At 43.1% G+C, this 8,264-nt stretch overlaps 1 pseudogene across 1 annotated transcript; it reads left to right on the top strand.

Moving 5' to 3' along the window:
- The first annotated feature begins 881 nt into the window (after positions 1 to 881).
- Positions 882 to 8,264, top strand: LOC110509455 (uncharacterized; annotated as a pseudogene). The gene is made up of 3 exons (XR_016493471.1): positions 882 to 986; positions 1,160 to 1,264; positions 4,005 to 8,264. The product of XR_016493471.1 is annotated as an uncharacterized LOC110509455 (transcript).

Below are 8,264 nucleotides of genomic sequence, written 5' to 3'. Positions count from 1 at the left end.
ATCTACTGTCTCTATTATATTATGACAGACCAGCTAAATCTGCTGGCTCTATTATATTATGACAGACCAGCTAGATCTACTGTCTCTATTGTATTATGGCAGACCAGCTAGATCTACTGTCTCTATTTTATGACAGACCAGCTAGATCAACTGTCTCTATTATATTATGACTGACCAGCTAGATCTACTGTGTCTATTATATTGTGAAAGACCAGCTAGATATACTGCTTCTATTATATTATGACAGACCAGCTAGATCAACTGTCTTTATTATATTATGACAGAGCAGCTAGATCTACTGTCTCTATTATATTATGACAGACCAGCTCGATCTACCGTCTCTATTATAATATGACAGACCAGCTATATCTGCTGTCTCTATTTTATGACAGACCAGCTAGATCTACTGTCTAAATTATATTATGACAGACCAGCTAGATCTACTGCCTCTGTTAAATTATGACAGACCAGCTAGATCTACTGCCTCTGTTAAATTATGACAGACCAGCTAGATCTACTGTCTCTATTAAATTATGACAGACCAGCTAGATTTACTGTCTCTATTATATTATGACAGACCAGCTAGATCTACTGTCTCTATTATACCATGACAGACCAGCTAGATATACTGTCTCTATTATATTATGACAGACCAGCTAGATCTGCTGTCTCTATTAAATTATGACAGACCAGCTAGATCTACTTACACAATTATAATTACACCAGCAGAAAAACAGTGTGCAGTTCTTGAAATGAACTTAACACAAGGTTCCCATGCCATTGTAGACTCTGAGACCACAGAGCTCATGCTCACTTGGGATAATGTTTATGACTGAAGAACAGCATTTATACTACATTATCTTTATTTTTCTGATGTTTCCCCATTACAGAGGCGCAGCCTGCCGAATCGAACGCTGTGCATCAAGGCTCTAGGGCTCGCCTCCCATCCCAGGAGAACAATACAAGACTGAGGGGGAGGCAGAAATGTGAGTGATTCAGATGACGTCCTCTTATGTCTGTCTTTTGTACCTTTGTTATTTCAACCTAAAGTTTGACTCCCCTAGATGTAAAGCCCTGCATTCATCTTAATGTTTCTACTATACAATAGTTCTGAAGTATATATATCCGTGCATAAACCCCTGCTCTGATGTGTTTTCAGAACACGGAGTCATGTCTGACTCTGAGACCATTGAGACAGCCGCTCTGGGCCGACCATTCCAGCTGGGGATGCTGTATGACTGTCGCAGGGATGTCCTCATTCCAGGTACAGAAAACTATTACATTCATTGTCATTGTTTCCACAATAGAGTTGGATAGACTTGTCCCAAAGCCTGATCTAACATGGGCAGCGTCATTGAGGGTTTTCACCATTTTGAAGTAGTCAAGTTGGTGTGACTTGCATGGGTTACAGAAGCTACAAGTAAAACAAAGCCCCCTTGTGGAAACTAAGTGAATTGCAACAACACAGCCACTTCCTTAAGTTTTGCATTTACTTCCGGTTTTGTACACCAGCTTTAAACAGCTGAAAAAACAATATATCCTTATTTAGAACATATTTCACAGCGATTTAGATGGTACAATGATTTTCTACACTAAAGATGGCTTGTTTTGTCACAAACTGAAATGTAGAATTTTAGCAACCAGGTAAAGGCAGAGCGATTTCCACATGCTTGCCCCAGTTTTCCGTTGTTGGTTGTGCTTGTGAGGAGATGACCACACCTCTAAATTATGCTGATATATGGGCCTAAATAATTAGTTTGTGAATTTTTTTTGTGAAACACTATAATTTTATTTTATTATTAATGCAGACATTTTATGGACATTTTCTTATATCACATTTCAATTGTTTTATATTTAGCTCCTTTAAGGAAGGATAACAGAATTCCATTCAGGTCAGCAGGAGGGGTCAGCCAATGAATTATTCTTCTGACAAACATTCCATAACTGCAGGTGGCTGTAAATCACCAACCTTGGCTTTATACCTGTTCAGACTATACAAACTGTAGCACTTCAGTTTTTTTTTTACAAACTGCCAATACACTTATGAAAGTATAAGAAGAAAAAATGGACTACTTTCAAATGGATAGCCCTTAATGGCACTACAGATGCTGTCACAAAAGCATCCATTGCAAAGACGAGCTACATCTCTATGGTCATCAGAGTTAGAAAAGCTAGAGGACCCGCAACATTTTGAAGTAGTCATATATATAGTCATGCTGTTACAGAAGTGATTAATGGCAAAGATAGGTGTAGCTTTTCTAACAACTGTTGTCATGTCACCTAGAATAATTACTTTGATGAGTAAAATTTATCTTCAATTCATTCTTTGAATGAAACCATGTTTACATGTATAAACAATTCTGCATGTACCAGTCCTGGCCAAAAGTTTTGAGAATGACACAAATATGAATTTTCACAAAGTCTGCTGCTTCAGTGTCTTTAGATATTTTTGTCAGATGTTACTATAGGATACTGAAGTATAATTACAAGCATTTCATAAGTGTCAAAGGCTTTTATTGACAATTACATGAAGTTGATGCAAAGAGTCAATATTTGCAGTGTCAACCCTTAGTTTTCAAGACCTCTGCAATCCACCCTGGCATGCTGTCAATTAACTTCTGGGCCACATTCTGACTGATGGCAGCCCATTCTTGCATAATCAATGCGTGGAGTTTGGCAGAATTTGTGGGTTTTGGTTTGTCCACCCGCCTCTTGAGGATTGACCACAAGTTCTCAATGGGATTAAGGTCTGGGGAGTTTCCTGGCCATGGACCCAAAATATCGATGTTTTGTTCCCCGAGCCACTTAGTTATCACTTTTGCCTTATGGCAAGGTGCTCCATCATGCTGGAAAAGTCATTGTTCGTCACCAAACTGTTCCTGGATGGTTGGGAGAAGTTGCTCTCGGAGGATGTGTTGGTACCATTCTATATTCATGGCTGTGTTCTTAGTCAAAATTGTGAGTGAGCCCACTCCCTTGGCTGAGAAGCAACCCCCCCCCCCCACATGAATGGTCTCAGGATGCTTTACTGTTGGCATGACACAAGACTGATGGTATCGCTCACCTTGACTTCTCCGGACAAGCTTTTTTCCGGATGCCCCAAACCATCAGAAAGGCGATTCATCAGAGAAAATGACTTTATCCCAGTCCTCAGCAGTGCAATCCCTGTAGCTTTTGCAGAATATCAGTCTGTCCCTGATGTTTTTCCTGGAGAGAAGTGGCTTCTTTGCTGCCCTTCTTGACACCAGGCCATCCTCCTAAAGTCTTCACCTCACTGTGTGTGCAGATGCACTCACACCTGCCTGCTGCCATTCCTGAGCAAGCTCTGTACTGGTGGTGCCCCGAACCGCAGCTGAATCAACTTCAGGTGACGTCCTGGCGCTTGCTGGACTTTCTTGGGCGCCCTGAAGCCTTCTTCACAACAATGGTACAGATCTCCTTGAAGTTCTTGATGATCTGATAAATGGTTGATTTAGGTACAATCTTGCTGGCAGCAATATCCTTGCCTGTGAAGCCCTTTTTGTGCAAAGCAATGATGACGGCACGTTTCCTTGCAGTTAACCATGATTGACAGAGAAGAACAATGATTCCAAGCGCCACCCTCCTTTTGAAGCTTCCAGTCTGTTATTAGAACTCAATCAGCATGACAGAGTGATCTCCAGCCTTGTGCTCGTCAACACTCACACCTATGTTAACGAGAGAATCACTGACATGATGTCATCTGGTCCTTTTGTGGCAGGGCTGAAATGCAGTGGAAATGTTTTTTGGGATTCAGTTCATTTGCGTGGCAAAGAGGGCCTTTTAATTAAGTGCAATTCATCTGATCACTCTTCATAACATTCTGGAGTATATGCAAATTGCAATCGTACAAACTGAGGTAGCAGACTTTGTGAAAATTAATATTTGTGTCACTCTCAAAACTTTTTGCCACGACTGTACACGTTGGAGATCGTTATTTAAATTGTATTTTATTTTATTTGTCATTCTCTCTTTTTAAACTGCAGGTATCACACTCTGGGATTCTGAAATGCTACAGAAAGACATAAATGTCTCTCCACAACCTAACACTGATTTCAAAATCATTGCTTCCGACTCAAGTGAAGCCAAGTCAGAAGCTTTGAATGTGTCTGCATCTCTGGAGGCCAGTTTCCTTGGTGGCTTAGTCAGTGTGAAGGGTTCTACATGATAAAAAGACCTCAAAGCATCAGTCTAGGGTTTCTCTGCAGTACCGTACCACCACTCACTTCGAGCAGCTGACCATGGACCACCTGGGGGCAGGAAATGTGAAACACTGTAATGTCTTCCGAGAGGGTTCTGCCACACATGTGGTGACTGCCATTCTCTACGGTGCACAAGCCTTCTTTGTTTTTGACCGTGAGGTTTCCTCAGGAGAAAACCACCAGGATATTCAGGGAAACCTGCAGGCCACAATAAAGAAGATTCCCCTCATAACAATAGAAGGGCAGGCATCACTGAAGATGAGCGAGGAAGAGAAGCAACAGGCCAATACATTCAGCTGCACTTTCCATGGTGATTTTGCACTAGAAAACAACCCTGTCACATTTGAAGATGCCACCAGGCTGTATGCCGGCCTGCCACGTCTGTTAGGGGAAAAGGGAGAACATGCTGTGCCCATGACTGTCTGGCTCTATCCTCTCAAGAACCTGGACTCTGCAGCGGCCCAGCTAGTCAGGCAGATCAGTGTTAGCCTGGTGTGTCGCGCAAAGCGAATCTTAGACGGGCTGGACAACACTGATGTACTATTCCGGGACTTGATGATGGAAGGCATGGCTATCAAGTTCCCTGAAATCAAAGCCAAGCTGAGCAAGTTCAGGGACTTGTGCTCAGAGTACAAGCTGGTTTTCCAGAAAGGTCTTTGCAAGGTTCTTCCCAACATAAGAGGAGGAGGAATGGAAGAAGAAGAGCTGATAAAAATGCTCAACAGTAAGGAACGCTCTCCATTCCAGAATGACCTTATGATCACGTACCTGGATGACAGAGAGAGAGAGATGAATGTTGTCAGCTCTTATCTTGACATAATGAAAGAGGTACAAGTTGTGTACTCAAGTAGTGAATTGGATGGAATAGTGCTTGATCAAGCTAAAGATCATGTAGTGTGCTTTGCATTCTCCTCTTTGAAGGACAAAGATGAGTATTTGGTAGACTTGGAGAACTACTTGCTGGAAGAATCAGAGTGATTCTTCAGTGATACCATACGACCCCAACGCAGTTGGGAAATCAGCAGCAGAAAAGTGGTTTCGCTCAGGGGAGGTAACCACCCTAACCAGGCAAATCATACAACTGTTCCTAGACTTCAAAGAGTCAAACAAAGACAGAGAAAATATTGCATTCTGCATTGCATCGATTCCAAGCAAATGCGTCACTGCATCCTCCATCCATGTCTATGAAAGAGGGACACTGTTGAGTCCCCAGTTTGAACTGCCATCAAAGCCAGGTGTCCCCACCATCAAGAGTCTGGAGCATGAATGTGTCCACGTGCAAATCAACCCTCCCCACCTTGGCGTCAAGTCTGTGGAGTCGTACCAGGTTTTGTACCAGGCTGTGCAGGCTGAATCTGAGTGGACAGAGATCAAAGCTGATACTACCACTAACCAGGTCACCATCAGACGTTTGAACCCCTATAAAGACTATCGCTTCAGCTGCAGGGCGCTGTGTAGACCTGGTGTGAGCCTCTCCAGTGACTGGACAGAATACTCCAGGACCCGCCCATGTAGCCCCCCTGGACCACCCACAGAGAAAAACCTGGAATATGAAAGTATCAGAGTGAACTGGGACATTCCTACCATGGTGGGAGACGATGTTGAAGTCATAGGCTATGAGACTGACTACAGAGAGTGTGCGAAGTCTGTTGACAATAAGATGTGGCACACCATCAAAACCACCACCAGAGAGTGCACACTGGAAGGTCTAAAGCCTGAAACTGCATACAGTGTCAGAGTCTCTGCTAACTGTGGCGAAGCAGGGAAGAGTCTACCCAGTCCTGAGGCAGTGCTGACTACCATCAGGGCTTCTGACGCCCAACCGAAGAGGAGCCAATCAACAGGAGCAAGAAGTGAGGAATTTCTAAAGAAATCAGAGAAGGTTAAGAAAGGCAACCCGTCAATCTATAGGCTGAATCTGGAACAGAAGTTGGATGTAATGGAACGTTTTGAACAGTACACATTTGGAGGGAAAGTTGAGAAAGGGAATAACAAGGTAATCCTGCTTCTGGGGTCCACGGGTGCAGCAAAAACCACTCTGGTCAATGTCATGATCAACTACATTCTCGGGTGAAGTGGGAAGATCACTACCGCTTTAAGCTCATCCATGAGGTGACCAACAGGTCACAGGCTGAGAGCCAGACTTCAATCGTAACATCAAACGAGCTCTACAACCAGCCAGGCTTTCAGATTCCTTATTCTCTGACCATTATTGACACACCAGGGTTCGGAGACACTAGAGGAATGGCACATGATAAACTAATCACACAGCAAGTTAAGGAATTCTTGTGTAATCCTTTAGGGATTGATCACATTGATGCAGTCTGCTTTGTAGTGCAGGCATCCCTCGCTCGTCTCAGTGCCAATCAGAAATACATATTTGACTCCATCCTGTCCATTTTTGGAAAGGACATTGCTGATAACATCCTGATGCTTGTGACATTTGCTGATGGGAAGGACGTACCTGTGCTGGAGGCCATCCAAGCTGCGGACCTTCCCTGTAAAAAAAATAAAAAGGGACTCCCAACCCATTTCAAATTCAACAATTCAGTTCTGCTCTCTCAGAAAGTAGAAGAAGACATAAGCTCTGAAGGAGATGGTTCAGAGGATGATAATGAGGAAGGACTAGAGAAGATTGTCTGGAGGTCAACTTTTAAGCAGATGAAAGCTTTCTTCAAAGCCTTGGAAAGCAATGAGAGCAAAGATCTAACAATGACCAAGAAAGTGTTGGAAGAACGTGAGCGTTTGGAGAAGGCCCTGACACGATTGACCCCTCAGATCACAGCAGGTTTGTCAAAGCTGAATGAGATCAAAACTTTCGAACAGTGCCTGCAGAACGAGGACGAGAACATGAAACAGAACCAAGACTTTGAGACAGAGCTAGAGGTTCTAGTTGCGAAGAGGACCAAATTAAGTTGTTTTGCTACAAACTGCATTGTTTGCAAGTTCACATGCCACACCAGCTGCTTTCTGCCTAACGAGGATGACATCAAAAAATGTGCCGTGATGGATGGTTATGGTAACTGTGTCATGTGTCCAGGAAACTGCTCTTACCTTAACCACGACAAGGAAAAAGCCTTATGGACATATGAAACTAAGACAGAGAAAAAGACCATTAAAGAGTTGAAGGACAACTTCATGAAGGCACAGGGCAAGTTTATGAACAACAAGCAGATGCTGCAGAAGATTGAAGATGAGTACATTGTAATCGAGGACAAGCTGAAATACTTGATCAAGCTGTCCTCCAATTGTCTAAAGAGGCTGAATGAGATTGTACTGAAGCCAAGCTCTCTCTCCACTGTGGAGTACATTGAGATACTCATTCGCACCGAAGAGGACCAACGCAAGCCAGGCTTCGAAGATCGCATTGTAGGGTTGAAGAAAATGAAATATGAGTCTGAGCTTCTAGAGAAGATGGCAAGAGGAGAGGAACTACTCCCCGATGAGCGACGCAAGGTTAAGGAGAAACAAGACAGACTGCAGAAGTTCACAAAAAGACTCAACCAAATGCAGAAAGTAGTCAGAGATTGGCCAGGGAAGAAGTAGGCCAAACTCAATGTCAAAGTCCATGATCTCACCCTGCTTCCGACCAAGTGGCACGCTCGGTGGCTTGCGCTAATAAAGTGAATGCATCATAATGCAGTTAAATTTATGGTATTAAATAAGATATATCTCTAGACCCAGTCAATTGTCAGCTTACTGGGGTTTGATTGCAATGCTTTGTATTAAACCGAGCATCACGTAAACTCTCAGTTGACACATTTTCAACATTAAGTGAGTAAACTTGTGCGAGCCAGAACGGCCCACAGAACAGGAGCCTGCCTCCTGTTTCTGTAGCGTGAGGCAGCTTGATGTACAAACACACCCCCTGGACAGCTAGTCTATCACACGTTCTACATTAGTTCATCTAAATGAAGCAGCTGAACTTGCTACTGATTGTTCATGATTATCATAAGAGAAATAAATGTAGAAATAAAGCAGACATTCATATAAATATAGAGACCTACTTTCCCCTCGGGATGTAATAAAGTATATAGCTTTTGC

The sequence above is a fragment of the Oncorhynchus mykiss genome, chromosome 29 (assembly GCF_057628025.1).
Source record: "Oncorhynchus mykiss isolate SJ-2025 chromosome 29, ASM5762802v1, whole genome shotgun sequence".
Lineage (NCBI taxonomy): Eukaryota > Metazoa > Chordata > Actinopteri > Salmoniformes > Salmonidae > Oncorhynchus > Oncorhynchus mykiss.
This window is presented reverse-complemented; position numbering and strand designations above follow the sequence as displayed.